The following is a 13,019-nucleotide window of genomic DNA, read 5'->3' as shown; positions in this document are numbered from 1 at the left end:
GGTATTACAGTTATAACATCAAAAATATGGTACATCAGGGAAAATTAATAGGAGAGTTTGTATATTTTGTACAATTTTTTATATATATAAATAAAACTGGAAGATTCTACACTGTATCTTGGGATATTCGGTTACTTCTTTATCTTTACTTATGTATGCTTTTTAACTTTCTAAATTAAGTGAGCATTATTTTGTAATAAGAAAATAGAAACTGTAATCAAAGCAAAACAAGTTAAACCACCTACAAAACTACAGAACGGATGCTCTGTAAACATGTGATTATGGATGGCTCATTTGGGCTTCAAACTTCTGGAGGTGAGTTTTATATCACGTCACTTTTTTAGAATGTGAACTTCCAAAAGCAGAACCAGGAGGAATTCCTTTGGAGACCTAAAAAAAAAACCAGTATATTATTTTGCTCTGATTAATAAAAATACTGCAAGTCGGAGTGTAAAAATTAATCAGGAGTCCCATGTGACCGTTCTTACACCTGCTCTGTTCCCCTTGTGCATGTGGCCTGCCCAGGCTGTGCCAGCTTCCTAGGGCTTAACCCTGGCCTCTCAGGCTCCTGATCTCACTCAGCCTCCAGATCCTCCCACCGGGGTCCCATTCTTGATTCTGGTGTTTTTTTTTTAATGGAGCCATAGCTCCGCCTGTCACCCAGGCTGAATCCTTTACCATCCATCTCTGTTCAATTTCTTACATTCTATCAGCTCCCAGCGTGCACATAATTGAATGTGACCATCTTCGCCTGGAATTCAAAGTTCCTGTATTCTCCCAAAACCTACATATGGACCCTCCTCTCCATCCAAAGTCCTCATTGATCCCAGACACATAGGCTTATTTCCACCCCAGTCCTCTGGCCATCTTTTTTCCCCCAAAAGGTTCTCTTCTTTTCCTACCTGGTTATTATTTAGAGTTCTATTCTTAAGGACACCTTTTACATTCGGTGGTGTAAAACTAGTTAAGAGCATGTACTCACTCAGAAGTCAGATTTCCTTAGTTCAGATCCTGCCTTCACCACTTGCTGGATCTATGACCATGGACAAGTTACTTAATCTTATTGTGCTGTTTCCTCATCTGAGACATGGAGAGGATAATAGTCCCTACCTTCTAGGGTTGTAATGAGGATTAGTTAATAAATGTACAAAATATTAGAAGGATTCTGGCGCAGAGTAAGTGCTCGCAAATGTTAGGTGCTATTGGGGTTGTCCCCATTCACATGGATCTAAGCTTCTCACACCCTGAACTTAATGCCTTTATCACAAATATGAGAAATACAGACACACACACACACACACACACACACACACACACACACACACACGCTGCTTTGTGGTATGTGACCTTTTCAACTCCCTACTGTATTTCTATAGCGAAATGGTCCTTTCCCAGGCAGGAACCATGTCTTATGCTTGCCTGTATCAGCCCTTGCCTTCTGTATGGCATCATGTTACACAGACAGCAGTTATAGGTGACTGTGAGCAGAACAGAATTCGATGAGTGAAACTGAGTTGAATAACTTGTCCAAAGGCTCTTACTCTTTGGCACCTATGTCATCTAACATGAATTAAGCACAAGTGCCAAGTGTTGTTTTAAAACCAGAAGGGAACTTAGAGATCATCTGGTTGGATCCCTCATTTGACAGAGAAAAATCAAGTGACTCACCCAGGGTCACACAGCCAGTTATGGGTGATGGCAAGATACAATTAAGTGGATGTGCACTCATTATATAAAGAAATTCACACGGATAACAAGTAAATCATTGTTGTCCCATTATTTTTACAAGGTCATCTTTCAAACTTGGCAAACACATGATTCTGATGTATAGGGATTATTTCACAATTCACATTATTACATTTCCGGCAATTTAAATCTTACTATGTAGAGTAAGCCCATCAGTGTTTCTCTATGGGTTACAAGAAATAAGAACCCCCAGCTCTGCTTAGCTGAATGCTCATGGCCACACTGGGGAAGAATAGGCCCTTGGAAGAGTGACAGAAGACAATGGAGCAAGCCGCCACCACCCTTGTTAGAGAAACAAGCTGTGGGTTACTAATGGGTTGGCACACAGCCAGTGAATATATTATGGCCAAGTTATAATAGTGAACGCAGAGGCTGTGGTCTGGACCCAATTTACACCTGGCACAATGAATTCGCAGCGGAGAGAGATCCCCAAATCTCCCATCTTGCTAACATTCTTAAAGTGCTCGCTCATACTGATGTTACTTGGATGGTAAATCTTCTGGACAAACATCGGAAACCTAAAAAAATAGACTGCTTTCTTGAGACTAGGGTGGTGCTGAGAATTAGGTTCAAGTCTAGGTTGCTTTTACTAAAAGCTGCGCAAACTTGAGGAAAGCCGCTTAGCCTCTGTTGGTCAAACCTAAATCATTTGTAAAATGTAGGGTCCAAGTCAAATCAGTGGATCCCCAAGCTGACTACACTTGGAAGATCCCTGGGGAGGTTTTGTGTTCTTCTTCTTGGCTCTTTTTTCCACATATCTCCATCTTATCTTTAAAGCCCAATCTCCTGCAATTAGGTAATCAATCACTCAGTGAATCAATGTGCCTCTCCAGCCTATGCTGATGTCTGCCTTCTTACCTTCCCATCAACTCCCTGTGCACTCACCCTTGATCACAAGCTGTCTATTGTTGCTCTGTATGTCATTTATTCCACTGGTTCATAAGATGCTTTCAGTCAGAACTACTTATTTTGTATTTTTTTTTTCATGTATACCTGAGTAGATTCTTTCTATATAAATTAGGCTAATGGTAACTATTGGGCATGTACTCTGCTGAACACTCGTTAATCTATTAATCTCTGTATACCTATGAATCTCGAGCTGTGACATACTATGTCACCCCTCATGCTTTTACACGGATAGTTGCTGTTCCCTGCCTCTTCTTCCAGGACGCCCGCCAGCTGATGCCATAGCACATGCCATTCACTGAGCCACCTATGTAAATAAATGCGTGAAGGTGCATTCTCTCGTCTCTCTCCTTGGTACACAGGGTCTCACATCTCTGCCTTGTCTCAGCTACTAAGTCAAGTTCATAAAGAGCAGAGTTTACAGGGAAGGGTGAGCTTGTACTGTCTGACCTCCCTTCCCTGGCAACTGAGGCACCACATTGAACCTGGGTGCTAAGATGTATGGTGGGGTTAAGAGTAGGGCTTTAGGCAGTAAAATATGATCTGAAAGGTGGAATCCAGGGCAAAGTCAAAATGGAGCCAAAAATGCAATCTGGACAAAGAGTTTGAAAAGTAAAGCACCAAGCAAGGTAAGGTGACGGGCTCCTGAAGCCTCAGGGCAGAGTGAAAAGGTCAAATGAGAGGTGACACCTGCAGTTCTGGGCAGACTCCCAAGGGCAGAGACTCCTGGCCTGTCCACATGCAGCCAGCTGTGTGGGTGGACGCTGCTAAGGCAGCTGAGCCCAGGCTGGAGGCAAAGCTCTGGCATCTGAGTTTCACTGTTTTCATATTGTGCCATTCTATGCAGTCGTATACCAGAGGGCATAAAATTTTTTCTTTTTGTAGCTTATCCTTTATTCCTGGTTTTTTTTTGGGGGGGGGGCTTCCTCCTCTGATATGCCCTTCAAAATTGTTTTATCTACATTTTACATTAATATTTGGCAAAAAATTATCATGCTACAGTAACACCCATTTTCATTTTTGCACATTAAATATCACAGTTCACCCACATATATACTTTTTTTGTGTGTGGTAGGTATACAACATACTGATTCCCTCAGCCACAAAAATGAAATCTTGCCATTTGTGACAACATGGATGGACTTTGAAGGCATTGTGCTAAGTGTAATAAGTCAGAGAAAGACAAATACCATATGATCTCACTTATATGTAGAATCTGAGAGAAAACAACCAAAATATCGAGCTTATAGATACAGAGAACAGATGGGTGGTTGCCAGAGGTGGGGGAGGGGGCGGGGTGTGAAATGGGAGAAGGGGTCAAAAGGTACAAACTTCTAGTTATAAAATAAGTTATAATTTATATAAATAGATAAGAGATGGAATGTATAGCATGGTGACTATGGTTAATAATACCATATTATATGTTTGAAAGTTGCTGAGTGGATCTTAAATGTTCTCATCATAAGAAATAAAAACTTATAACTACATAGATGACAGATGTTAACTTGATCTATTACAGTGATCATTTTGCAATGTATACAAATATCAAATCATTATGTCGTATACCTGAAACTAACATAATGTCATATGTCAATTATACCTTAATTAAAAGGGTTTTTTAAGTAAAAAAAAATCTTAAAAAACTAGTTGTTTTCTTATAATTTACCTCCTTTGGGTACAGTATTGTGAATAAAAATAGCTCATCTTTGTTGAGATGGCTTACTGTGCGTGCCAAGTGCTTTACTTGCATGACCTCATTATATCCTGACAATACCACAACGAGGCTGATTCTATTATTGCCCTCCCCCACCCATGTCCGGAACGGAACAGAGCCATGTTTTTCTGCAACCTGAACACTGTCAGAACATCTAGTACACCCAGAGAGAAGTCTTGTATCCTGCCACCCCCACCGATCCACCTCTGGGAGACGTCGGAGGGCCTGGCACCGGTGCCATTGGGTCTGGGAAGAGAGAGCTCCACCTTCAGGGCTGAATAAGTTATTTATTTTTAATTTGACTGATTTCTTGGGTAGAAATCCATCTGAAGGTTAAGTATCAAAGTTTGGCTGTAGCATACGCTTTTGATTTCCCACTGCAAACTAGACCCAAGCGGCGCCACCGGGGAAGTGTGAAAGCAAAGGGAGAATGCCCGGATTTTCACGGAATCTCATCATCTTCATTTGTTCAGTTCAGAAAACAAATCGAGCTTTGAAGGACTATATGTTTGAATTAATTAAAAAGATACCTGTACAACGATGTCAGTGTACTTACTGCCACTAAACTGTACACTTAAAAATGGTTAAAATGGGCAATTTTATGTTACGTATATTTGACCAGAATAAAACCGAAAAAAGAAAATAAAAGACCTCTTCCTCAGTACAATGCCGAAGTGTTATTTGTAATATTTACCAAAGTCTGTGCAGATTCTTTGTCAACAGTGGAATTCTTCTGTTTATAAACACTGCTTAACATCATTCTTTCTTTTAAAATGTCCCCAAGACGACGCTCTTCTGTGATGCTGGAACACAGGATGCGACTGGCCTGGGGCCCGCCGTCTGCTTCCTCGGCCCGCCCTCCCTTTGTGTCGCCTGTGGGTGGAGTGAGCTGCTGCCCGCTGCGGCAGAGCGAAAACCCAGGCGCCCTCCCTTTCTCCCTAGGAGCTATTTATTATTGGAGAAACCAGCCAACAAAAAGACCTCCTGTGCCCCACCCACTCCTCTGAATTTATAGTTCCTGGCTTGACAAAAGCTAATCTCTGATCAGACGCTACAGAAACCTCCTGAAAGACAATAACTGCACTCTGATTTTCTAGGAGCTGAGCCAGGGTTTCTTTATTACATCAGCCCAGCTTGTTTTTGCATCTGTGATGTTGCTAGCAACTTCGCTTAAATCTCTAGCATCTCGCTGTTCCTACCCAAGTGATTTATATATTTAAGCCATCATCCAGGTCACTTACTCTGAGTTTCTTCTTACTTTTTTCCCTGGCTCAGCATTGTGCCAAGAACTTCCCTGCTCTAAATTCTGGAAGTGTGTTATGATGAAACTGAAGAAACAAAATATTGCCAGAGAAGATGGAAATGAAATATGTTGCTCACCCAGCAGAAGTTGATCAGATGGTCCTGAATATTCTTATATTAATTAAAAAATATATATATTATCAACAAAATAAAAGCAAAATTACAAAAAAAAAATTATTGCAAAGAAACTTAGGTCCAAGAATATACCTATAGACCCCAGTTTTCAGGAAAAGGTGATGGGACACATCGAGAGAAGAGACTAGGCACACCTGAGACTGGAAGTGACCCTGTCTTTCTCTTAAAGGCAGTGGGCAGTAATAACCCTTGTACCGTGGTATATGTCCCTGAGTACTTTCCACGTATATCTATTTATAGAGACTTAAAGGCAGTGACTCATACTTGCCCTTAAATTTCACTCTAAATTCCTCAACATGGCTGACAAGGCTCTCTGTGATTTAATTCCTGCTTATCTGCCAGCAGCAACTTTCCTCAGTCAGCTCCTTCCTCCTCCCCAACCTTGAGCCGCCCCACCTCCCCCACACACCCTCAATACTCCAGGTGCTATTTTTTTTCCTCAGCTTTAGGCAATTCTTTAGGTTGTTCCCTCCTTCTGGAATTTTCTTACATTTATCCCCTTCTTTACCTGGTTAACTCTGAGCCTTTAGATATTAGCTTGAATTTTCTCCTTCCTGACCCTGTACTTCTGCTAGCAAAGCACTCACACAGCTGTATATTAAAATTGCTTATTTAAAAGTTTGTCTTCCCATAAGACTAAAAGCTCTACAGGTATCGAGGTCATATCTATCTTGCTCACTATTGTATCCCCACCATCTACCTAGCTCAAGTCTGTGAACATCATAGATGCTAGAAATTAATTGTAGGAAGGGAGGAACAAAATAAATTAAGAGAGGGTGAGGGCTGGAAGCTAAAAGTGGGAGGAGAGCAAGAAGGGGACGAGGCAGAGGAGTCAGGAAACAGTAAACAGATGGTAACAGATAGACAGTAAATTGCAATGACTATCGTCGCAAAAATATTTTTGCTCTTTCCTGATCTCAGAAGAGAATGGAGATCTATGTGATTGGGATGGACTGAGTCTGGAGTTAAAATCTGAATCAGTTTCAGCATCTGCAAATACAGACCCTTCATCGCTTTACTATTCGCCTCTGAGGGACCAACTAAACCATTCAAAGTGCCTGGCGCTCTGGGAAGACTCAGCAGGACCCAGAGCCATCCATCATGAATTTATCCTTGTATGGGGCACACACACTTACATCTTTTTTTATTTGTTTGTTGGGAAAATTATTTCTATATTGCTTAAAATATAACTTGAAACTGTGCTCAGTGAGTAGCCTAAAAGGATGAAAGAACCATAAGCAGAGACGTGCAGTTATTTTATCCTATTTGTCCTCATTTGAAACGTTTCTTTCACTGGTGAAAGTGAGACCATTGTAACACAGCTGAAACCTGCCATCTAGTGGACTGCTGTCGACATCGGTTTGCCAGTGCAAAGAAAGCAGGCGTCGCACAATGGGAGACTCGAAGAACCCCAATAGGCATGCATCATCTTGGCTCCGTGCTCAGAGTCCACGTTTTAGGGTGGGAGATCATTTGGAATCCTCTGTCAGAGCTCTTCTTTCTAAATAGCCTGAGCTAATGATTTAAATGATGTCCAAAGAGTTATCCAAAGTCAATGTGAAATTTCAACCACTTTCAATTCAAAGTTATCCCAGCAAGAAATCAATGCACCATCCTGGAAAAATATTTATTTTCATTTGTTTTGAATCTTAGCTTTAGAAATCAGATTTGTCAGCCTAGTACTCAAGGAGCAAAAAAAAAAAAAAAAAAATAGCAGACCGCAAATCAATCTTTCCTGAAGCTGCTACCTCTGTTAAGCTGAGTGTTCTTCAGCCAACATATATGCCACTAACCATATCTTGGAGCACTCGAGCAGAGCAACAGGTCCAGGAGGCTGGGGTTTAAGACTCATGTTGCCAGCTACCATTTCATCACTCTGGACCAGTGTGATCTGGCTTCTGAAATTCTCAGTTTCCTCATTTGTTAAAGAGAAGGGCTTAAGCATGATGAGCACTAAGGTCTCTTTCATCACTAAAGTTCATTGAGCTCGTTCCCAGAGTCACAGGCCTCATGATGACAGAGGTCTGACTTTCGACCTAGGCTCAGTGCCCCCAGCACCCTTCTCCCGTTGAAATATCTATGGAGGATGCACAGCGTGCCAGGCACTGTGCTGGGGAAGGTCTGATGAATAACAGACACCATCTCTGCCAACCTTACAGCCTCGTGAGGGACACAGACATCAATGATCAAGAAAATGGTAATTGCACCATTGATGGCAAATACCTCAGTGGGGGTGTATAACTGGGGCCAAAGGTGGGCAAAGAAGGCTTCCTGGAGACGTGACGGGCTTTGATCTGAGAAATGGAAAGCAGTTATTCTAGTATGTACATTATAGGCAGAAGGATCCACATGGGCAAAGGCCCAGGCAGGAAGGAATTGACACATCTGGGGATCAGAAAAATCCATAGAGCCTAGAGTTTGAACAAGAGAGAGTAAAATGAAATGAGCCAGCAGACAAAGTCAGGGGCCAGACTATGCATGACCTGTGGTCGTTGTTAGGAATTTCAACTTTATTCTAAGAGCAACATAATTGCTCTGAAAATCTGGAGGCAGGAAAGTGATAGAACCGATGTGCTTTTGTGAAAACCTCTGACTTCCATGTGGAGGATTAAGGTCTGGTTTGAGATTATGTGCAGAAAATCCTGTTATGTGATTATTGCTGTAAGACACCAGAATCATTGCTACTGTGATGGAAAGAAGTGGGAGGAGTCAAAACATAATTAAATAGTAGTTGACTGGATATGGAAGGGAAGTGTCCCGGGTGTTCCCAGACCTCTGATCAAAGACAGTTGGATGGAATTATTGCCATTGATGAACTAAAGGACACAGGACAGCCAGGTATGCAGAAGGATCATGAGTTCAGCTTTAGATGGTTATGTTTATCGAAAGTCTCATGAAAAGATCCAGGCAGTTGAGCAGAGAGTTGGAGAGTTCAATCTATAGCTTAGAAGAAACATTTAATCTATGATAAATACAGGGCATTTGGCAGCATATAGTGAGAAGATAAGAGGGCACAGAACCAACATATAATATCTGGGAGAGTAGAGGATGCAGGGCTGGTGAAGGAAACTGCAAGGAGGGGCCAGGGATGCAGAAGGAATCTGGACGTTCACGCGGCGCTGTGGAAGCGAAGAGGAGTGTTCCCTTCCGCCGAATGGACCTACTGAAGCAGTCATTTGGGGATTGAAAAGTGAACTCTGGGCTTACTGACCTTGACCTGGTTGATAAAATGCCTGTACAGTAGTGGGCCAGGAATCAGGTGGAGTAGTTGAGGAGTAACTAGGAGAGGAAAGTGGAGACAATGAGTAGAGAGAGACTCCTTCGGTGGGTCCGGCTGTGAAGGTAAGAAGGACGAAGCTGGCTGGAGGGCACATGCTACTAAGGTGGGGCGTCTTCGCACGGAGATTTATGGAAAGGATCTCACTGAAGAGGATGGTAAAGACCAAGACCAGGTCTTGAGGAGGAGATCCAAAGCACCTGAGGAGCTTTGGCCTTGGTCAACATGAGAAATCCTTTCTCCACTACAATTGTGAGAGCAGGGAAGGAAAAGATGTGATAAGAAGAAGTTAAGGAGATTAAAAGACTCCAATTTCTCCATAAATTAGGCAATAATTAGCTGAAAGTGAGAGAGATGGAGGTGATGAGAGATTTAAGAAAAGAAAAAAAAGTGAGCTCTCTAGAGAATTGTGTTCATGTTTGTCAGGCACAAGGGAGGGGACCACAAACTAATGGCACCCACCCAGCCAGCTGCATGCTTTCCTCCAGCAGTGCTCAGCGTCCATGCGTGACAAGAGAAAGGAGGTGAAGAGTTTCATTTGGGGCTGGAAATTTCCAGATGGCAATGAAAGAAAACAGAGGGCAAAATAACTTCAGATATGTTCAAGGGTTTAGTGGAAATGACCCTGGGATATAAGATAGAAAGAAGCGAAGACAGAAGGGGACAGGATGGATAAAGAGGGAGAAGGTACACGGGGTCAACTGACTAATGGCTCCATGAGATCAGGCTCCAACAGCATCTCAGATAATAGGGATGGATCCAAGTGGCACAGCACCCTAGATATAAAATACATTCGTACTTTGCCACTTTCCTTCAGATACATACAGTGTAGTTATCTTTCAATGTTGAATGAAAGATTGATTGCATGACTAGGAACTGACTTCTGACATCGCTAAACCCCTGGAGAAACCAAAAATTGTTTCCTGAGTGTTGGTATGTGTTGGGCACTATTCTAGGTGCTAGGGATCTGATGATGAACCAGACGTGGTATTTGCCCTCAAGGGGCTTATGTTTTCATGGGGAAAGGGACACGGGTCCCATCTTAGGAACTGGCTAATTAACTGCAAGTGAGAAAGAAGTATACAAACTTTCTTGGATCCTCTATATTAGAAGCCAGGTTGGCTATGCACAATTCCCTGATTTATGTGAGTCCTGATCAGAATTAAATGTCTCAAAAGATCACTTGGATTATTGTGCTTGAGAAGTATGCATTGCCTAGTATTAATTAGTTATAATTTATTGAACGTTTACCATGGGCCAGGTAGCACTTGCCATAGGTAATATTATCTCCATATTCCAGATGAGGAAATTGCGTTCTAGGGAAATTACTGATCAGAGATCACTTTGCCAGTGAGTGGTAAAGGCAGGATTCAAATCTAGCTGTGCCTCCGCCTGACCTCTCTATTCTGTAACATTCTCCTTCTTCTGGTTAGAAGATTAAATTTAGACAAATGTGGTAGCGTGTGAACTCAGTTCCAGAAAGCTACAAAAATCGCTTATAATGACCAGGTTTTGCTGGAAGTGCACTGGGGAGCTTCCAGCCCCAAAGCTGTCAGAATGCTGGAAAGAACTCATTCCACGGGAAAAGAAAACACAGAATGAATACTTCTCTTCTACCCCAAGGCACCACGTTCCGGGAAAGATGTCAAGAGTTAATTTGCTGAACCTCTGGTGTCAAATAAATCGTGATTTTTTGGTTGTTTCTGTTTGATAGAGTTATGACTAGATGTTGTTTTACATTTTTCACATTTTTTTGTAAAGTCCCACATCTGTCTTTACTTTTGTATAAAGCCCCAACTGTGCTTTGAATGAATACTATTTAATATTAAGTCAAAATTGGCTTATTCAGATACTGAATATTTCTTTTCAATTCAAATTCAAGTTCACTTTACTTTGAGTCCCTAAGATATTTTCAAACATTATTTTGGTTAATATAGCTTTGAAAAGACTCTGAGAAAATACTAAATCTTTAAGGGCCAAATCACCTAGGTAATATTATCGCCATATTCCAGGATACTTTGTGTAAGTCAAAGGCTAACTATTCAGAATTACTTAAAAGAGCTCAATTCTGGTTTTAAAGAAAAATGTGTAAATCTGACTCTGGTAAATTGAAACATTTAAAAGTATAAGGTAATAAATTTTTACAGATTTGTTCCAAGCAAAGGATATTCGTGCACATACACATGCATATATCAAGTGTGGAGATCGAAATGGAAAAAACTGTCTCATTCTCTCACCCTTCACTCCTCATCGAACTCAATATGCCTTAAGAAAAACTCGACACTATTATATACCATGAAGCCAGGAGAATATCTTCAGAATAAAATGTGAAAGAGGTCTAAGTAACAGAAGTTAGATAGACAGACAGATATTATTTATGTTTTATTCTCCAAAGTGTATGTGTATGAGAAAGAAGGTAGATAGGATTGTCATTCAGTCATTTGATAAAGCTAAATGTCAAGCGCTCAGTTAAGCCCCAATGAAAATCAGATTTTTTAAAAAAGAGTTACAAAATATGAAGAATTCTCTGAAGAGAATGCATCCAGGGCCATGGCAATGCAAACCTAGGGAGGCCTGACATATGCTTCTCACAGAAAGTGGCACTGAGGCCGAAGTTAGCCAGGTGAAATGGTGCCAAGAGTGGTCCAGGCAAGTTTTAAGGCCCCAAGAGCCTGGCGTGTTTGATGATCTCACAAGAGCCCAAGCAGTGAAAGCAGAGACACTGATCTAGAGATGGGAGGTGACTCTACAGAGATTGCAGAGATTCGCGGTGGGTAGGGGTGGGTCTCAGCATTCATGTGAGGATTGGTCTTTATCCACATTGGAAATCCATCGAAAGTTAAGTAGGGGAGTGACATGATGAGATGAGCATTTTCTAAACATCACTTTATCTACAATGACGAGAAGTTTGGAAGAGAACACACCCGGCTGGGGTTTTTGCACTTTTGGGGAGGAGGGATGATACTGGCTGGGACCGAGGCAGCGACACCAGAAATGGAAGGAGGACAGGCTTATGGTGCTTGAAAAGGCTGAATTGATTGAACTTGGTGATTGGTTGGATGTGGGAAGTAAGAGAAAAGGGACAAGGTAAGGATGCTCTTCAGTTTTCCGGCTGAGAAACTAAGTGGATGTTTTTGAACATGCAGAATTTGAGATGCTCAAGATCCACATTCTTTCTTTCTCTCATTCCAGTCATTCCAAACAGACAATATCCTGTATTCCTCTTCCCTACATCACATGCAGAGAAGGCTGGAAAGAATCTTAAAAATCATGAAGTCCAATCCCCTTCATTCTACATACAAGGAAACTGAGACACAGAGAGGTTAGGAGACTTCCCTAAAGGTACACACGACCCACAGTCCCTAACCCCACAGGCTCCTCCCTAAAGCATGCTGTTTTCTTGCTTTTCATGGTTTTCATGATTGTCATCATAATCCTTTTCCAGAACAAGAAACCAGCTTCCCAAAGGTATTAATTCAAACATGAGAAATCTTTGGATTTCTTACCAACCGATGGCTTTGAATACAAAAGTCACATAAACTCAGGAAAGCAAAAACAATCAGAAGCCGTTGAAACGTTCAAAAACAGTTTAAGTTAGTCTCTGGTCAAGTTGTGCATAGTAATCTGTTAGATCATTTCAGTTCTCATTATGATTACTTAGATAATAACAAAGCATTGGGTTCATTATTTTTTACAATATGAATTCTTAAATATCTATCTCCATGCATCACAGTTTCAATTATTTGTCATATGGCTTCCTATAAAATTTTGCTCTTTTTACCAACGTTAAGATTTGCAATAATTCTCTTAACCGGTCCAAGAAATAAAATCTACGGCTTTCGCTCATGGAGCTTCCATTTTTACAAGCTATGAGAGTGAAATGATAGATGTCAGAAACAGCACAGAATTTAAAGAGGGGATGAAACCAAACCTTAGACC

General features: G+C 41.4%; 1 protein-coding gene across 2 annotated transcripts in view; it reads right to left on the bottom strand.

The window, feature by feature from the left end:
- PDGFRL (platelet derived growth factor receptor like) overlaps positions 1–13,019 on the bottom strand; it is a 48,372-nt gene that overhangs the window by 24,305 nt on the left and 11,048 nt on the right. The gene's annotated exons all lie outside the window — the stretch shown is intronic.

This window comes from Rousettus aegyptiacus, unplaced genomic scaffold (assembly GCF_014176215.1).
Source record: "Rousettus aegyptiacus isolate mRouAeg1 unplaced genomic scaffold, mRouAeg1.p scaffold_m13_p_11, whole genome shotgun sequence".
Classification (NCBI taxonomy): Eukaryota; Metazoa; Chordata; class Mammalia; order Chiroptera; family Pteropodidae; genus Rousettus; species Rousettus aegyptiacus.
Note: the sequence above shows the minus strand (reverse complement) of the source record. Positions and strands in the feature narration are given on the sequence as shown.